This window comes from Lissotriton helveticus, chromosome 1_2 (assembly GCF_964261635.1).
Source record: "Lissotriton helveticus chromosome 1_2, aLisHel1.1, whole genome shotgun sequence".
Lineage (NCBI taxonomy): Eukaryota > Metazoa > Chordata > Amphibia > Caudata > Salamandridae > Lissotriton > Lissotriton helveticus.
In genome coordinates, this window is record NC_136058.1 from 215,026,993 (window position 1) to 215,046,531 (window position 19,539).

Here is a 19,539-nt window from a genome sequence, read left to right on the forward strand (position 1 = left end):
TAAAGGTCCTCAGTGTGCTCTATTTTTTATTGCACTATAAAAAATAATATTATTCCCTATTACTATAATGAAAAACAGGCACATAATGATTGATGTGGAGTCTCTGCTGTGTTCTGTTTGCAATATCCCAAAAGGTATAAATGAAAGGTCAATTTATATTTCATGCACAAAGCATTACATGGATCAAAAAAGGAGACACTTATTCAAAATAAATTAGTTTTCAAAATTATTTTTGTTCTATTTTGATATTCATCAGAAGAGAGGGAACATTTTATAAAGACATAATTATGTACAGCACAAAATACAGTAATTCAAATGACAACCAAAGAGACTTGGTGCTCAATATGTACAAGTGATGTGGCGACGCAAGTGCAAAGGTGAACAGCGAGGGACGGCACAAAGTGAACAAAGTGAAGAATTTGCAGTGAATAGCTCAAAGATGTGACATAGAATCAGTGACTTTATATAATGTAGTTCGCAATTTCAACGGAGTCACGGCCAGATGCGCCTATAGTTTGTGCTGTAGGGTCGACGACGTTTCGGTCCTTATACAGTGTGGACCATCTTCAGGACGAGGTTGTCTCGTTTTTGGAGTGCTGCAAGTTAGTGATTTAACAGCCCTGATCCTTAGGATCCGGCGAGATTCAGTTGGGCGCCCGGGAGCTTAGTCTTTTGGCGGGTCAGGATGGACGTCGTGAGCGAATCGCGGTAAAGTTTTAACAGCCAGGGAGCTTAGTCTTCTGGCGGGTCAAGATGGACGTCGCGAACGAATCGCGGTAAAGTTTTGACAGCCAGGGACCTGGAGAATACTCAGTCCGGGAACGCAATTAATCCGTTTGAGCAGCCCAGCCAAGGGTTAGGGAGCCTCTGAGTTAGCATATGGATCACTAACAGGGTTAGTGATTCCAACGTCATCGACCCTACAGCGCAAACTATAGGCGCATCTGGCCGTGACTCCATTGAAATTGCGAACTACATTATATAAAGTCACTGATTCTAGGTCACATCTTTGAGCTATTCACTGCAAATTCTTCACTTTGTTCACTTTGCGCCGTCCCTCGCTGTTCATCTTTGCACTTGCGTCGCCACATCACTTGTACATATTGAGCACCAAGTCTCTTTGGTTGTCATTTGAATTACTGTATTTTGTGCTGTACATAATTATGTCTTTATAAAATGTTCCCTCTCTTCTGATGAATATCAAAATAGAACAAATTAATTTTGAAAACTAATTTATTTTGAATAAGTGTCTCCTTTTTTTGATCCATGTAATGCTTTGTGCATGCAATATAAATTGTCCTTTCATTTATACCTTTTGGGATATTGTTTTTTCTTTATAACTTTGAACCCCAATCCCATTTGGTTTATGGGTCACACTCCTGTTTTCTATACAAGTGTTCTGTTCGCAGCATTGATTTTGCAACCTCGAGGCCAGGGGTTGTAAATGCAGTGTCATGGGTCAAAATGGGCAAGCCAGGCTGCCAGGGGTCTCAACTGTGACCCCTGGCGTCCATTTGATGACTGTAGTACCAAGTGAAATATGCTAAACTTGCTAGGAAGCCTGGGATCAGACTCATATCCCGTTATTTTTACAGAGAAATCCATGCCTTCCTGAACTGGCACCAAGGAATGTTACTAGGACCTCTGGGGAAGTGTTTGACACAGACAAAATAATCTCTGGGAAACTGCTGAAATAGGTGGAGAAGATAGAGTTTAAACATGTAATTTGTAGTTTGGTGATTAAAGGAACCTAAAAATAATCATCTGGATGTTGTTGTGATTGCAAATTGGGTCACAGTGCTGTCAGAAATGGGACTCTTATGACTGCAGTCTTGGCACCCATCTGCATCAATAGAGAATATGATCGAACAGTTTACTGAGACACAACATTTACAGTTAGTGCAAAACAAGAAGCTGCAAAAGTTCAAGCTACCTTGCTAACCAATAATCAGCAAGCCCAGAGTATGGCCCTTCTCCAGGCGACAGAAGTAATTGCCAATTCACAAGTTATCCCAAACATACCCAGTGCCGTCTTGTCAGAATGGGGAAGAATCTGATTTTGTTTTCACCAAATTTGAGAGGGTGGCATCCAATGCATCCCCTATATGTGGCTCCTCTCCTGTTAGGAGAACTTCAGTCTGCTATTAGGCTGTCAGTCCCTCAGGGAATAAATACTTCATATGCAGATATAAACAAAATGATACTAGAAAGATTGGGATGTGATGCTGAATTCTACATGTTCAAATTTAGAAAAGAGAAAGGGGGCAGTTTGGCAATCATAGGACTTTGTATTGTGGAATACAGGATGTGGGTAATCAATGGCTGCAGCCTGTCAACTCCACACTGGAAGAAGTGGCAGACAAAGTTAATCTGGAACAGTTTTTGGAAGCTTTACCTACCAGCACCCAAATCCGGGAGCACCCACATTAAAATCTGACTATGGACATACCGATTATTTTGGTATGTGCCTACTAATGCTCCCTAGAATTTATGCCGCATATATCTAAAGGTAGTCTTCCAAATAACCCACTGAAAGTCTCTTCACAATTTAGAGCACAATTCCCTAATGTTGCGCAGCCCCTGATTAATGGCCCTTTTTTAATGTATAGATGGCTCCCCTGATATCCTTAACTTCTTCATATGTGATTGCCACTACATCCTATAGGTCTATACCCAAGTGATCCTATCCCTTGGTAAAAACTAATTTAAGTCAGAAACCAATTTTCGGAACTGCTTGACTGACACTGTTAAATGGATGCAAGACAACCATCTTAAATGCAATTCCGATAAGACGGAAATACTCCTCTTTCCAACTGCTTTTCCCCTATGAAATGGTAACCAGACTTTGTATCCCCGGTACGGCAAAGGTCGCTAAGAATCTTGTGGTAACATTTGACACTGGCTTATCCTTCATTACACAATTATTGGCCTTTGCCAGCATGTGTTTCAATCTTTCAAAATATGTAAAATCTTTCTTTAACCTCTTGCCTCTGGCCACTAGGAAAACAGTTGCTTTGCATTAATCTCATCATGATTAGACTACTGCAACAGTCTGTAAGCAGGCTGCTCAAAACGTATCACTCACAATCTCCAGATGGTACAGAATATTTGCCGCTAGTCTGGTCCTACAACTGCCTAGGAGAGGCTAGGCATCAGCTGACTTAATAAGCTGGACTGGCTCCTAATTCACAAGAGGATCCTTTTCTAACTACTTCGGTTTCCCCATAGAGCTTTCAATCGTTTTGGTCGAAAATACCTTAATGACCAGTTTGCCATTATATGCCCCAGTGAATGTCAAGATCCTCCTCTGAGAGCGCTCCCTGTTTCAATTAAAATCACATTGGGAAAAGTATTTTGCAGTCTTAGGCTCTAAAGTTTGGAACTTACTTCCCAGCAATATGTGCACTATGAGTTCTGAAGAATCATTCAAAAAAGAACTTAAAACTTGGCTATTTCAGGCCCCCTATTCCTTCTGTACTTCATTAATCTAACTCTTTCTGTTACTTTCGTGAATCCACAGTTCTCTAAGTATTGCACCAGGATTCTCTCTTTTGAGTGGGAGTCGCGCGCTACATATAGCACATTCATTCATTAGACCTGCGCCAGCAGGGAATTTGCAGCGGCCACAATGTTTTTACTGTGCTGCATGTGGTCATATTGCTAGGAATTTTCCATAGAGGCCTGAAGTATCAGAATCAAGGGAGGTCAGGTATGCCAGAGGACAGGTGTTGCGTATGGGATCTCCTCAGAGGCATACAGGTAGGTTAATTTGGTACATGGTCATCAAGTGAGAGCATTGATGGATTCAGGATTTGACTGCATGGTAATCAATAAGTATGGGCGAAATGCACGAATTCGCGATCCGCAAAATCCGCAAATTCGTGCGAGTTTGCGGGTTTTTTTGCCTGTTCGCGGGGTTTTTTGCGTATTCGCGGGCCGCTTGCAGCGCACCGACCGCGAAGTTACCCATGCGGTCGTACATGGGCGCGGCCATCTTGTGTGTGTTGCGTATTTCCGTTTCCGGGTGCTATTTGCAAGCTCGCGTTGTGTGCGGTGAGCGATTACGTGTTCGCACGCGTTTTTGCGTGCTCACAGGAAAAATATCACGCAAACTTACCCACGCGGTTCTCAATGGGCACGGCCATCTTGTTTTTCATTCATTGCTATGGTCTGGGCATGCTTTTTCAATCCTCCCTTAATCTTTCCAATCCTTTGTTTCTTTGAACTTTTTTTTAATCTTTTTTACTCATTATCTATCCCTCTCTTTTTCTACATCTATATTTTATGGGTTTTTTTCTACTTTTGGTTACTTTGAAAGCTACTTTTTTTAACTCTTTTCTTTTCTTTACTTTTTCCCTATTCTTTCCTTTTTTTTTTTTCAGCTGTCCAGGACCATGGCAAAGGGAGCTGGGAAGAGCAAGGGGAAGGGTCCCGCACCCCGTACCCGGCTCCCATGCAGGTGATTGAGGGGGGAGGATGTAGTGGCCAGGGAGATTTTCACCACAGTGGAGGTGGCCGCTCTTATATTTTTTGTTCTGCGCCACCACCCTAAGACCGTGGCAGGAGGGGGCAGGCCCGGTCAAGGGTATGGCCTCCGGGAGCATCGCCAGTGGTGGGATAAGGTGTGCCGGGCCATGCGGAGGGAGTCGGGGATCCAGCTCACCCATGACCAAGCGACGCACCGGTGGGCCGACGTCCTCGGCTGGGAGCAGGACCTGCTCGACCTGCTAGGTGTGGAGATCCCTGGCTTTGGTGAGTAGCTATTTAATAACTACTTTGTTTTCTTCTGCTCTGTGTTATATTGCTAATATATGTTTTTCCTGAAGAGCAAGAATGCTGCCTAATCGATAACATTGCAGGTAAAATAATGTTTAAATAGCTTCTGTGATTGCAGGAGCTCACCTCCTCAGTGGCGTTGCTACTATGCTTACTTGTTTGCAACTTTGTGCTCATTTGGCCTGAATATGTATGAGTGTAGTACTTTACAGAACTGCGTAATGCTAGAGAGATTAGAGACTCAAGTCTAGTACTTCCTTTGTACTCCTGCTGCCACTAAGAAGAAGAGATAGTGATGGATTGATAGGTTGAGTGTAGTATGACTTGTTATTAGTAGTAGGAAATTTTTTAGTGGTCTGCAATCATGATGACGGACTGTGTCGGTCACGTCGCGTGCTGCTGAGTGCTGGCAGTCATAGTAGAACCTTTTTGTTGTTGGTTTAGTTAGTGATTTACATAACTTTCCAAGTAGACGGTCTGCGAATCCAGCAATACTGTACTAGTATCCTCCTAGTTGACCAGATCAGATTGGTCAATACATGTAATGCAATTGTTGCTAATTTGTTTCCCCGAGAGAATTTTAGATTGGGGTCAAAGAAATCAAAAATTTAAAAAAAACAATCATCCATGTTTGTGTTTATTTCATGATCAGCAGCACCTCCCAGGGGCAAGAAGACAGCAACACCCCCAGACTATGGCGGAACAGAGTGGGCAGGAACGGTCCTCTGCAGGCTCTTCTGCTGGCCCCAGTAAGTTGTTCTGTTGTTAATATAATTATAACTTCCCTAACTTTTACAGCTCCTATTCATTCCAAACTGTTTCCTAATTCTATTTTTTACAAAATAGTCTTTGATCTTCTTGTAGACTGTTTCTACATTCTTATCCTGCCTCTCTACCATCACTCCTATTCTTATAGCCTAAGTTACCTGCCACATTAGTACTTTATTATTTACTGGGGGAACTTACCGTCCTAGGCACCGCTTCTCTCCCCGGTCCACCGCAGCTTGTGCTGTTTGTGTGTAGGGAGGCAGATAGCGCGGTACACAGGAAGTGAAGGATACTCACTTCCGGGGGCACATTGGAGGAGGACATCTTGGAGGAGGTGACGGTCTAGTGTTTGCACTAGGACCAGTCTCAGCCTCCTATTTAAAGCTCACATGGCCCTGACGCACAGCGTACACTCGCAGCGGGCGCGCCGCCTTTACGCCAAAGGCGAGCCTGTCTGCGCCCATCCGCGCCGCGGCCAGGCCAAGGGCCAGACACGCTCCCCGATTGCACCTAAAACAACAGTTGACGAGAGATATCATATTGTCCCTAAATAAACATCCTATATGCCATCAGGCCCTTAACGTGGATACCTGGGTGGGACCTATCAAATTTTACCACTGCAAAGCAGTTTTTGATCCCAAACAAGTACCTAAGGGAAAAGATGTGTCTAAGAGCCTACTTGGGGGACTCATAAATGCTAGATCAATGTGCAAAAATGCACTGCACATCTTTGACCTAATAGTGGAAGGGGAACTTGATTGTTTCTTTATCACTGAGACATGGTTGAAGGCTTGGTGCAACCCGGATATTGTGCATGCCCTCCCCCCAGGCTATCTAATGCAAAGGGTGGATAGCCTGGAACAACGTGGTGGGGGCCTCGCAATTGTCTACTGAGACTCCATGAAATGCATTGTAAATGAACTTCCGGATATCAAAGGGGCAGAAAGCATGGGCTTCTGCCTACAGGTTCACGAGTCCTTCACTTTTTCAGGAGCATTAGTTTATCGCCCGCCAGAACAGCAAAAAGAGTTCTTGGAGAGCATTGGGGAGGTGCTTAGTAACCTCACTCTCAGGGTCTCCAATTTTACGCTATTAGGCAATCTAAATCTCCATTTGGATGCAACCACAGACCCAGGTGTAATCTGCTTTAGGGACTTGTTGAATGTCCTTGGAATAACATTACTTACCCTGGACTCTACACACAGAGCTGGCCATACCCTGGACAGCGTTTGTTCTAACTTAGACACGTTGATAGTGAAACCCCCGCTTTTGCAGACTTGGTCAGACCACAAATTCATCCCTTTTGATTTCTTAGTGGAATGCAGGGCCACAGGTAAAAGCATTGCGAATACCGATCGGTTGAGGAAACCAAGCTGGAAAAAGATCATAGAGCACCCTGATTTCCCGAGGAGAGCTAACGAAAGTAAACCCACCATGACAGGAAACACCATAATAGACAATCAATGTTTTGGGGATTGGATCTGTGAACTTAGTGAGCAGGCGGGCCATCCAGGTCTAGATACCTCATCTCGCCGTAAGAAAATGTCTGCACCTTGGTTCTCGCAGTCCTTAAAAGAAAAACAAGGCGAAGTCAGGGCGCTTGAACGTAGATGGCGCCGAAATTATGATAACAATGATCTTAGCACCTATAAAATGGCTAGGAGACATTACCATGCCCTGATTAAACGCACAAAAGCTGATTTCTACAAGGCATCCATTGAAGCCACTAACAACAGTCAGAAAGAGAGTTTTAAGATTGTAAACGTCTTTAGGAACCCCAAAATATTGCTGCAAGAAATTCCACCCTCCCAGACCCTTTGCAACACCATAGCCGACTTCTTTGATCAGAAGGTACAAGCCCTCACTAAAGATTCCCCCCATCCTGTTTCTTCTATCTTTGATGGGGGGCTATGGATGATGCTACAAATACTGCCTGTATGAGGACCTTCTGTCCTATCAGTCTGGAGGAAACCCGCCAGGCCATCTTATCTATAAAATCGGGCTCCCCTTTTGATCCTTGCCCCCCTATGCTGTTACAAGCAATGGGGAACACGGCTAGCCCCATTATTAATAGTATTATTAACTCTTCACTGGCCTCTGCTGAAATCCCGATGGAATGGAAACTTGCAGCAGTAAAGCCGCTTCAGAAAAAACAACTAGCAGACCCTACTACCCTCTCGAATGAACGGCCCACCTCACTTCTCCCGGCACTTTGTAAGCTAACGGAAATTTTTGTTAATAGGCAGCTCACTATGATTCTGGAGGACAATAACATATTACATACTAATCAATCGGGCTTTAGAGCCCAACACTCAACTGAGTCCGCCCTCCTGTTCACGGCAGTAACCCTACGGGCCGCCATGGATCAGGGAAAGAAGTCTGTCTTGATCTTATTAGATCTATCGGCGGCATTTGATACGATCTCACATGCTGTCCTTATAGATCGCCTAACAACATCTGGCATAGCAGGAGTCGTATTGGAGTGGTTTAAGAATTTTTAAAAATATAGGCGTCAAGTGACTATCCTAGGACAGTTTTGCTCAGAACAAAAAGCTCTGATGACAGGGGTATCTCAGGGCTCCGATCTGAGCCCAACGCTTTTCAATCTTTATATTGTCCCCCTGATCGAACTAATTTCGTCCTTTAAGATAAGAACCATCTCTTATGCGGACGACATGCAGCTGATCCTAGTCCTTGACAAAGACATGGTGAATGCTGAAGAAAACCTTAAAAATTGTCTCTCAGCCACCTTTGAATGGATGAGAACCAACCACCTGAAGGGTAATTCTGGTAAAACTGAAATCCTGCCATTTGGACAACATAATCTTTTTGTCCAGAAACAGTGGTGGCCTGATGATGCAGAAGCGCCCTCAATACTATTAGTGCCACCCGCAATTTGGGAATTAAGTTTGATGACACTTTGTCTTTTAAGCAACAGGCGTTGGTTGTGGCAGGCACCTGCTTTAACATCATAAATTGATTGAGAAAATTCTTTGATCTTCTCCCACTAGCAGCCAGATGAACGGTGGTGGTTGCATTGATAACATAGAGACTGGACTATTGCAATAGCCTTTATGCGGGATCGAATAAAGCGGTCCTACATAGGCTGCAGATGGTCCAGCATGCAGCCGCTCACCTAGTGCTTAGATGGCCCAGGAAGTCCTCTGCCTCTGCAGTGCTAGACGCTCTTCATTGGCTACCTATTCACAAACGCATCCTGTTCAAAATACTAGTCATCACTTTTAGAGCCTTCCATTCTCAAGGACCAAAATATCTCCAGAAAGCTTTCAGACGCTATTGTCCATCATGTAACCTTAGATCCTCAAACGCAAATCTGCTAATTATCCCCAAGTTTAGGCTTGTTACCAAGGGAGGGAAATCCCTGGCAGTGATTGGGTCCAGGGCCTGGAACAAACTTCCCCCCCTTTTACGTCAAATTCCTTCTGAAACACGGTTCAGAAAATTACTTAAGACCTGGATATATAGTCTTGCGGACACAGCGTGCAAAGCGTTAGTTTGAGTGTGGGACCCCACGGATAAGACCAGTATGACCAGTTTACATCTGTCTCTGGTCTTTGAGCGCCAAGATGCTCCTTGGAGTGATAGATGCCCTATAGAAATGTTTCTTCACATCACATCACTCTCTGTGCTACTACTATTTACTATTATTATGAGTCGGTCTGTGTAGGTAGCTAAGCTTGCCCAGTCGGCAAACGGTGTTAAACAAAACTCTGATCCAGCAATAGCTCTAGAGGCACTCAGTGCAGTCCTCTGGATTGCCCTTGCTGTCTATTCCAGTCTTCTTAATGTTAGTGCTTTGACAATTTCCAACAACAAAATGTCAATGTCCACCAAGAATAAGCTTAGTACTTGGCTTTTTGATTTGATAGTAGCACATACCATACCGCTAGTGTTTCAGGGACTATTCTGCACATACAGAAGTATGGACAAGAGAAATAGGACATTGTTGATGATAGGTGCAATTCCACTTTCCACATACCTCAGTCAGAAGTAACTGTGCAGGACTCGGGAGCCCTCACCTTGTTGGAACTTCAAGTCCTCCTGGTGGTGATGAGGAGTAGTTTGTTCTGTCTGTAATTATAAAAATGTTGCACGTTAAAGAGCAAGCATTCATCAGTTGTGCCAAAAAGAGTTGCATGTTATGGCTAAGAATATAAGTTAACACCCTCCCTAAAACCGTGACTTCTTTTCAGTCCCAATAATTAAAAATTGTTTAACATTTTCTCTTCCATTACGAGACGTAATAGGGGATGGTGTATGGCATCTAAAAATATGACTTGTATTTTCTAGGCGTCACAACATCGGATGCGGCACTAGTTCCCACCACCAGTGCCGGGGCCAGCAGCGCGGAGGGGTTCACTCCAGGGGCGGATGCCACCAGGAGGAGCTGAGGGGGATGGCTCAGCAGCGGCGGACGGTGGTAAGTTATTATTATACTCCTTACTTATTGACATTTTAGAGTAGCCTCGTAAAGGAGTGTATGATGTACTGTACAGTAGACAGTACACTACTACAAGTACACTGTACTGTTAAGAACAGTTACTGATTTAGAACTACATTTTAGCCAATCACGGAGAAGACAGTCACCCTCGATTTAGCAATAGCATTAGCGGCGGTAGTTCTCGAGTAAGCAATGGCCCCCTCTATTTGACTTCAAATCAGCTGGGAAACTTTTATCGTGAAGCCAAGTCATATCAGATGAACTTGAGGGATGTGATGAACGAAAAGAGAAAGAACTTAGGGTCAATGGAAGGACAAGCGAGTCGTAACATTTATGACTGTAAAGAATGATACGTGTTTTTGATGCAGGCAGAGGTGGCTGATAGGAAGGAATCAGATGCATGGCTGCTTGAAGCAAGGATGGTTGGAGGAGAAAAAAAAAATGACTGCCAGTGTGGGTGAATCAGAAAATTCAGGTGTGGTGTGCATTGCAATATATCATTTGGGTGAAACTCAAATGCAAGTCAAGACGGTGGTTTACCACATAAAATGAAAAGGGTGTTATTTGGTTGTTGAGAAAAAGTAAAGTTTTTTCAGTTGAGACATTAAGAAGAATGATAGACGTTAACTTTGGAAGCCTGGATGTTATCTTCTTCGTCGTACATAGTAGAGGTGTATGTAGAGCAGACGCTCAGTGCATGAAGAGTGTTACTTTGTTCGAACAGCATGTCCGTGCTAGAGTAGCAAAGTAGAGGAAATACAAATACTACAAGTTATGATTGTTCACAAACTCTCCCTTGCCTAAAGTAACAGTATAGTAGTTTACTTTGCAAGCACAGCATATATTGTGTATGTATTGAATTGTTGACAATTATATCAAGTCAAGTCCCTTCCTCCGGCAATTATGGTTACCACACTCACTCCCTATGTTCATAATTTTCTTTCTGCTGTGCTAATCATGGGTGGACTATCGCTGTTGTTCACTCAATCTATCACAACAAAGCACCTAAAGTCATCCATCATATAAGCAAAGAGATCATGTGATCGGCTGGATAAGTGATCAGAAATGACTAATCTTCATTTTCCTTTTGTAGTACTGAAGGCCCAGGGGGGGCAGTGCGAAATATAAATTACATTGAGCAGTAGCCCTTGATGTAACCGAGTATGGCCAGTGCCACCCCTATACAAAAGTAAGAGCTTCACTATCCCCACCTGCATGTACTGCTTAAAGTAATGCATGCAAGTCTGCGTCATCATGGCTTGTGTCTCTTTTTCTTGGGTGCAAGCTGACTGAGCTGGCATTATGCCGGCTACCATAAGTTCACGTACAAGTAATTTCTTTCGCAAAACTAGAGAAAAAAAGAAGAATACTGGTGTACTCTCTGACTCTCTGACTATGTATTGAGTCCATAGTACTGCCTGGTAGTAGAATTCCTGAAACTCCCACTGTTACAGGCCTACAAAGACGGTGGAAAGATACATGCCAAAATGTTATACTGTGCTTGCAAATTGCTAGTGTTACTGTGAGACAACTTTCTGTTGAATTATTTTGTGTTATTGTTAAAGAGTATCGGTTACATTATTTTTATTTCTTTCTTCATATAGATGCTCCAAAAAAGCTCACCAGACAGGAGATGGCTGTCCGGGCCAGGGCCCAGAAGTTGGAGGCCATTTGTGAGGAATATCGGCGGCTGTGGGCTCGGGAACAGGAGGAGGGGGCCTCAACAACCTCCTCCAGTGCCCCCGTGTCCACCAGCCAGCAGCCTCCAGCACGGCGCTGTGTTCAGATAGCCTCCCGCCGCCGCTCAGCTGCAACAACACTTGCAGCTGGCCCCCCCAGAGCCTGGATGGCACGCCTGCGCCGCCGATGCCTCAGAGTGGACTACCTGGAGCGCAAGGTGGACAATCTTGAGCAACAGCTCCGGGACATCCACAAGGAGCGGCGGAACCACTTGTCCAGACACCACCGGAAGTGTCTGTGTCCCTTGCCCCTTTTTTAAAGACTGTTGGGGGGGGGGTAGGAATCGGGAGTAGGGGATTATTTGGGACTTTTCAGAGGACTATTTGAAATGGACATTTTTTTGGGTTAGGGAGGGGTGGGACTAGTTTATTTTTGTTAGGGTAAATATAATTATTTATTTTACGTACTTCAACATAGTGTACGTGTTGATGCTATTTTGTGGGGTGGGGGCGGGGGTTACGGCACGTTTGGTTTCCTCAAACTTACCAGCATGAATTATCTAAAACGTCCAAAAATGTTCAAAAGTGCCACTAACAGAGTTAGTGAATTCCACTGGCCTACTAGTACTTTACTAGTACTACTGTCAGTCTCTCCTCCGAGTCCTAGCCCATTATTCTACCGCCCCAAAATGCTTATCTTACCTGTGATTCGTGTCTGAGAATAGAGCAAGGCACAGCGCTGGCTGCATGGCAAATGGCGAAGACGCCACCCCGGACCGAAAGTAGGAGTGGTACCACACCAGCAGTAGCAGCATATGAAAAACAAAGTAAAAAAATTAGACATTGAGTGGCCTGAGAGGAGTATTAGAAGGAACAGTAGCCTAAGCAATGCTGAAGATAAGTATGGGGAAAAAAGAATTGCATGGATGATTATGGCTACAAAAAGAACAGTGACACAGCAGCGTAACAAGTCTTCTTGACATGTAGGAGGATGATGTTGACGATGGATCCAATCGATGGTGGGCATGAAATTCAGAATTTATTTTAAAATACTCGTTGTTTTTTAACCAGAATTACAATATCCTAGGATTCATCTAGCTGCCTTAAAATTGATTTGAGGAGGTTGCTTGCACTTTATCCTCCCCAGCAAGTGTGTGGAATTGTTGTTGTCATTTACTTACACCTCAATGAAAACCACACAGCCCGGGGGGAGAGGGTCAGGGTTTGAAACTTGGATGGGAATGGGGTTTGTGGGGAAAGTTTTGTGGAGAGAGGAAAAAAAAAAGCACAGCATGGACAAACAACAAATGAAGATAAACAAATCTTTGGATACAAAGCTATCCATAAATCCTTTAAGGCACATAAAGGAAGTGCATGCACTACTGCATGCATGAAGTTGTTTACTAAATGGATAGGTTACTGAAAAGTAAGCAGTACTTTCTACAATGTACTAACTATAAAGAAACAATGTGACAGTACAGGGCTGCAGTAATTATGCAATTTCACTTGCCTATCTGCCCTCAGAGAGAAGAACCACTTCGTACATTAAATTAGTTTAAAAAATAGCAAAGAAAAAAGTATACAATGGCTGGAGGGGTGAATTGAAGCAGAGAGCAAACAAATGCACAGAGTCACACTCATAGAAGTTCACAGCAATAACATTACTTAAAAGATAAGTAGAAATGAAGATGGATACTGTAACTGTATGTTGTTGTAGTTGTCCTGTTGAATTTGGGAAGTTGCATGCATCCAGCCATTCCTCTTTTTCGCGGTACTCCTCCATTCCATCTGACGCTCCGTCGATCAATGTTGAGGACCAGAAGACACCTTGTCCACTGCCTGCCTGGCGGATGCTGAATTGCGGCTTGCTGATGGTAAGCCTGAGTTCATCCTTTTTCCCATTGCACAGGGTAAAATCCGGCCTGTAATTGTTGATGGAAAAACAGGAAGTCATATTAAAACACCACGGAGAAAAAAATATAAGGTACGCTGTATAGTGCAAAATAACACTTTCAGTTTCAGAGTCGACAGTATTGCAATACATACAAGCATCATTTCGAAAGTGCGTACTCTGTGTCTCCTTTCAAGGATAAATAAGTGTGGGCAAAATGTGCGGATCTTTCCCCTCAAGCTAGGTGTAAAGTGGAAACTGCGATTTTAGAACAAAATTAGACCTTCCCGGCAGTGCTCCCAGACCCTTCAACCCACCCCCAAAAATCTAGAACACCCCCAAGTAGCCCCCCAAAAGCATGCGGTACGGCGACCTGGCTAAGGCCTACTTGAAAATCGTGCTAAAACGCACTCTGAAAGTAGGCCCAAAAAAACCCTTTTCCACCATAGATTTTCTTCAAACCACTTGCAATCAAAATTAGACCTTCCCAGCAGTGCTCCCAGACCCCTGAACCCACCCCCAAATATCTAGAAACCCCCCAAGCAGCCCACCAAAAACACGCAGAGTGCTATCCTCAGCGAGGCCTACCTTTAAATCGTGCCAAACGCGCTCTGCAACTAGGCCCAAACCCCCCTTTTCCACCATGGATTTTCTTGAAACCACTTGCAATCAAAATTAGACCTTCCCAGCAGTGCTCCCAGACCCCTCGACCCACCCCCAGAAATGGGGAACACCCCCAAACAGCCCCCCAAAAACATGCAGGAGTGCCACAAAAGGCTTTTTCATAATGGATTTTCTCCAAACCACTAGCATTCAATATTACACCTTCCCAGCAGTGCTCCCAGACCCCTCGACCCAGCCCCTAAAATGTAGTACACCCCCAAACAGGCCATCACAGAAATGCAACACTTAGAATCTACAGAGGTCTAAGTTTAAAACGCCCCGAAACGCACTCTCCAGCTAGGCCCAAACCCCCCTTTTCCACCATGGATTTTCTTGAAACCACTTGCAATCAAAATAAGACCTTCCCAGCAGTGCTCCCAGACCCCTCGACCCACCCCCAGAAATAGAGAACACCCCCAAACAGCCCCCCAAAAACACGCAGGAGTGCTATCCATAGCGAGGCCTACCTTTAAATCGTGCCAAACGTACTCTGCAACAAGGCCCAAACCCCCCTTTTCCACCATGGATTTTCTTCAAACCACTTGCAATCAAAATTAGACCTTACCAGCAGTGCTCCCAGACCCCTCGATCCACCCCCAGAAATTGGGAACACCCCCAAGCATCCCCCAAAAACATGCAGGCATGCCAAAAAAACAAACTTTTTCACCATGGATTTTCTCCAAACCACTTGCATTCAATATTAGACCTTCCCAGCAGTGCTCCCAGACCCCTCAACCCAGCCCCAAAAATGTAGAACCCACCCAAACAGGCCATCACAGAAATGCAACACTTAGAATCTCCAGAGGTCTAAGTTTAAATCGCTCTAAAACGCACTCTGCAGCTAGGCCCAAACCCCCCTTTTCCACCATGGATTTCTTCAAACCACTTGCAATCAAAATTAGACCTTCCCAGCACTACCCCCAGACCCCTCAACCTACCCCCAAACATCTAGAACCCCCCCAAGCAGCCCCCCAAAAACATGAAATACTGCTAGGCCTCAGTTTAAATTGTGCCAAAACACTGTCTACAACTAGGCCCAAACCCCCCGTTTCCACCATGGAGTTTCTTCAAACCACTTGCAATCAAAATTAGACCTTCCCAGCAGTGCCCCCAGACCCCTCAACCCACCCCCAAACATCTAGAACCCCCCCAAGCAGTCCCCCAAAAACATGCAATACTGCTAGGCCTCAGTTTAAATTGTGCCAAAACGCTGTCTGCAACTAGGCCCAAACCCCCCTTTTCCACCACGGATTTTCTTCAAACCACTTGCAATCAAAATTAGACCTTCCCAGCAGTGCTCCCAGACTCCTTAAGCCACCCCCAAACATCCTGAACCCCCCCAAGCAGCCCCCCAAAAACATGCAATACTGCTGTCCCCAAAACATGGGAAATCGCAAATCGCGCCTTGACAAAAAAGTGCTGTTTTCAGCACTTCCACTACGTCGATCCACTTGAAACTTACCATGACACTTGTTCCAGTGATTCCCAAGAATCTCAGCAAGGCAGAACAAAATCGATAAACTGTAAGGTGTACGCCTTGTTCACCCAAACACACGCGCCCGCAAAACATCAAAAAAGGCCACAATTCGGCCAATTCTGAAAAAACGCCAAACCCCCCTAAAACCTTCCCAACATCATTATGAATGAGCCTGCATCAGGCCCTGAGCCCTGGACTCCGGGAACCCTACCAAATTATTAATTAAACCCAAAAACCCTAGATATGCTTTGTCTGTTTCGGTCAAAAGCCTAGGTATGCTACACCAGGTTGCTTCACTCAGTGATGCCTGCCTTGACCGTCTGCATGGCCCTGCCGTAAGCATGGGCCAAAAATCAGTTCCGCTCGCGAAATTTACTGTTTTTCGGTGGCAAATTCACAATCCTAGAATCTCGCGAAATTGCCGAAAATTCGCAAACTCTTGAGCGTAACACATTTTTGGGCCATGCTTGCGGCAGGGCCATGCAGACGGTCAAGGCAGGCACCACTGAGAGAAGCAACCTGATGTAGCATACCTAGGCTCTTTGACAGAGACAGACAAAGCATATCTAATTGTATGCAGCAAGCCACATAGCCCCAATTTACATGAACTGCTGTACTCTGTAATCTTCCTAGCATAACAACACTACACTGCCTCGACCACTCCATACCACGACTAGACAGACATGTAGTTCTGCTATAGTAGTTGTTGTAGACTGGTTTACCTGTTTGACACTCACGAATTGGCCATAGTTCTTCCCTAAACCGACGCTGATGATCCATCCATCCCAGTGAGTGACTGTAAAGAAAAAAGATATAATATTTAATCAATCATCATGGTATATTGGCAAACAGTAAGTCCAAGGACAGTTTGCATATTGGAAAATGCAACATAGTGGCCCCGGCAGTTGAAGTACAATTTGAATTAAAAAAGGGGAAAAAAAGCAGAGTAGACTTGAATTACATTTAGTGTGTAAAAGATTAAATAATAACAGAAGACATATGATTCATTTCATGCACAACAAACAAACAGCAGTTGCTTTCATCAGAGCCAGACAGCCATTGATGTCCACTGCATGCCATCTTCTTCTCATTATACATTACCTGTTCCACTTTTTGTCCGCATCTTCTTCTGAAAATGCGGGACCACAGGGCAGCCTCTCCTGTCAATTTCAGAAGTAACTGTCAGCAATCAGCAAGCATGTAGTCAGTAATTCCAGTCCCACTTGAGGGAACGTCGTCTACGAGTACGAAGACAAAGTTTCTTTATGCTGTGTAATCCAGCCATCTACCTTGAGGGAAATGGATAGGGGGAGTCTGGGGGAGGAGGATAGAGGAGCATGATTGAGTTGTGAACTTGTGAACCTCAGGAATGCAGACTGCGGCACCTTCAAATCAATAAGGAAATAAGATGAAGACAGTGCTGCTGATGGACTTGTTGTGATTAGGTGATTAGAGTTTTGTTATGGTAAAAGTTGCAAAACAAAGAAAGACACACAGGAATAAAAGTGAATAAGGACGAAAAAAACGGAAGTCATTTTCAGGCCTCGGTGTTAGGGAAGTAGAGCTCGTCCTCAAACTCTTTGAATTGAGACGGGAGTAGGTCAGCTAACAGAGAAGAACTTCTGTCACCTAAGTCGGTGTCCTCTTCTTCCTGCGTGCATTCACGTATTTTGTAATCTGGTGGTATGAAGTGCTGATTCATCTTGATCAGTGTTAACCTCTCCACATTTTTGGGCGAGAGGCGAGTCCTTTTTGAAGTTACAATGGCACCAGCAGCACTGAAAACACGTTCAGAAGACATGCTTGCGAGTGGGCAAGACAAATAATTTAGAGCCAGGTTGGTGATCAGTCGCCATTGAGGCCTTTTCCTATACCAATACAGCAATGGGTTCTGATTAACAAAGACCTCTGTTGGGTCATCTAGATAGGCCTGCACCATCGACTCAAGGTTCTCCAGGGTTGCTCCACTTTGCGTACTCTCTGTGGCCTTTGCATCACTGGAACGAGCAAACCCTTGATGAGTTAGCCAATCCGCTTCCGACAATATTATGGCTGGGCCTGGTGCAGGTGAGGATGAATATACGGTTGCTGGTGTCGTTAACGGCTGTGAGGGAAAGTGACTCCCTTCAGCCACAGATTCAGAAGTGGAAATTGACGCCGGATGGCCTGCTGATTCAGTTGTACTTCTGCCGGCTCCTTCAATTTTCTGCTGCTCTTTTTAGAACCGAGTGGCTGACACAGCTAGCCAATGTTTGTACTTTGAAACATCTGCTTCATCAAAAGGAATGAATGCTTTGCTGACCACTGCCTTTTTGTACCGTGGATCCAGAATAGTGGCACAAATGGAATGTTGTTCTGTATGTATGTTTTAAAGCCTTTCATTGTCAACTAGGCGGCTTAATAACCTCTCCGCCAACTGATATGCGTCTTGCTTTTCAGCATCATCTCGGAACGTTGAAGACACCGCCTTCAGTTGGTGCTCTAGCATGCGCAACAATGGGATAGCTTTGCCCAAAGAACAGTCCTCCCTGCTGCCTTCACGCGTGGAGACCTCAAAAGGACGAAGCATGTCTGTCAGGCTTGCAACTTGCTTCCATTCCTCCAACTCTAGCCTCATGTCTTTCATAGTAGAACCCAGTTTATAGACATACTCATTTATTACCCCCCACCGCTCAGACAGATGCTCAAGCATGTAAAAGGTTGAGTTCCAACGTGTTGCCACCTCCTGGATGAGTCCTTTGACTGGCAGTCTACGTTCATGTTGAATGCTCCTCAGGTGCTTCCGAGCCTTAAAAGAATGGCTGAAATGTGTGCAGATTCTTCAGCAGGTGGTCAGTAACTTGCTGACTGTGTTTTCTTTTTTCAAGAAATCTTGCACCACGATGTTAATACTGTGCGCCAAACACGGCACTCTGAAGTAGTTACCATCATGCATGGCCTTAACTATATAACTGCCATTATCCGTGGAAACATAACCAGCTATGCGATTTCTTGGATGCAGCCATTCATAGACCTTACTATCAAACTCCTCCAAAAGGTTAGGTGCAGTATGAGTTTTCTCCATGGCAAAGATGGCCACTGTTGCATGTTTCCGAGTAGCTTGAAAAACTGTGTCTGTGTCAACACCTGCTTTTAACTTGTCTTTAACCCCTGCAAAAGAGACCCAGTGTGTAGTGATGCACATGTAATCAAGGGCTTGGCAACTGGTCCACATGTCTGTTGTCAGGTGGATAGTGTGAACAGCACTCTTCTGAATAGCTGCGCCAATCACCTCCAGCACATCTTGAAGTAGTGCTGGAACAGCAACCCTGGCAAAATAGGACCGGCTAGGAACCTTCCATTTAGGGCACACTGTTGCCACAAATTCTAGAAAACCCTCCCCTTCTACGAAAAAAAAGGGAGAAGGTCCAGCGCTAGCATTTTAGCCAGCTTTGCGTTATACAGACGTGCCGTTGGGTGGTTGCGTTCAAATGGCGCATCTGACCAAAACATTCTGCTAATGGTGGTCTGGACCGTTTTACGTGATGATGATGATGCAGACTTCTTCAAACCAGTGAGGCTCAATTATGTAATTTTTCGCATAAGTGTCTCTCCCAGACGCTTAGTGTGCCTCATACATGTTGCAGGGGTAGAGGGTGTGGGCGCTACCACTGCAGTGCTGCTGCCAGGGGTACTGGGTGTACCAGAAAAAATGTCTGTCGCTTCTTCACTTCCCCCCTGCACGAGCAGCCCCTCGTCATCATCAGATGCAATATCAATGGATTCATTTGGATTTGTTTTTCTTTCGGCTTCCTTAGGTGCGCCTCCCACTCGATAGTGTGGT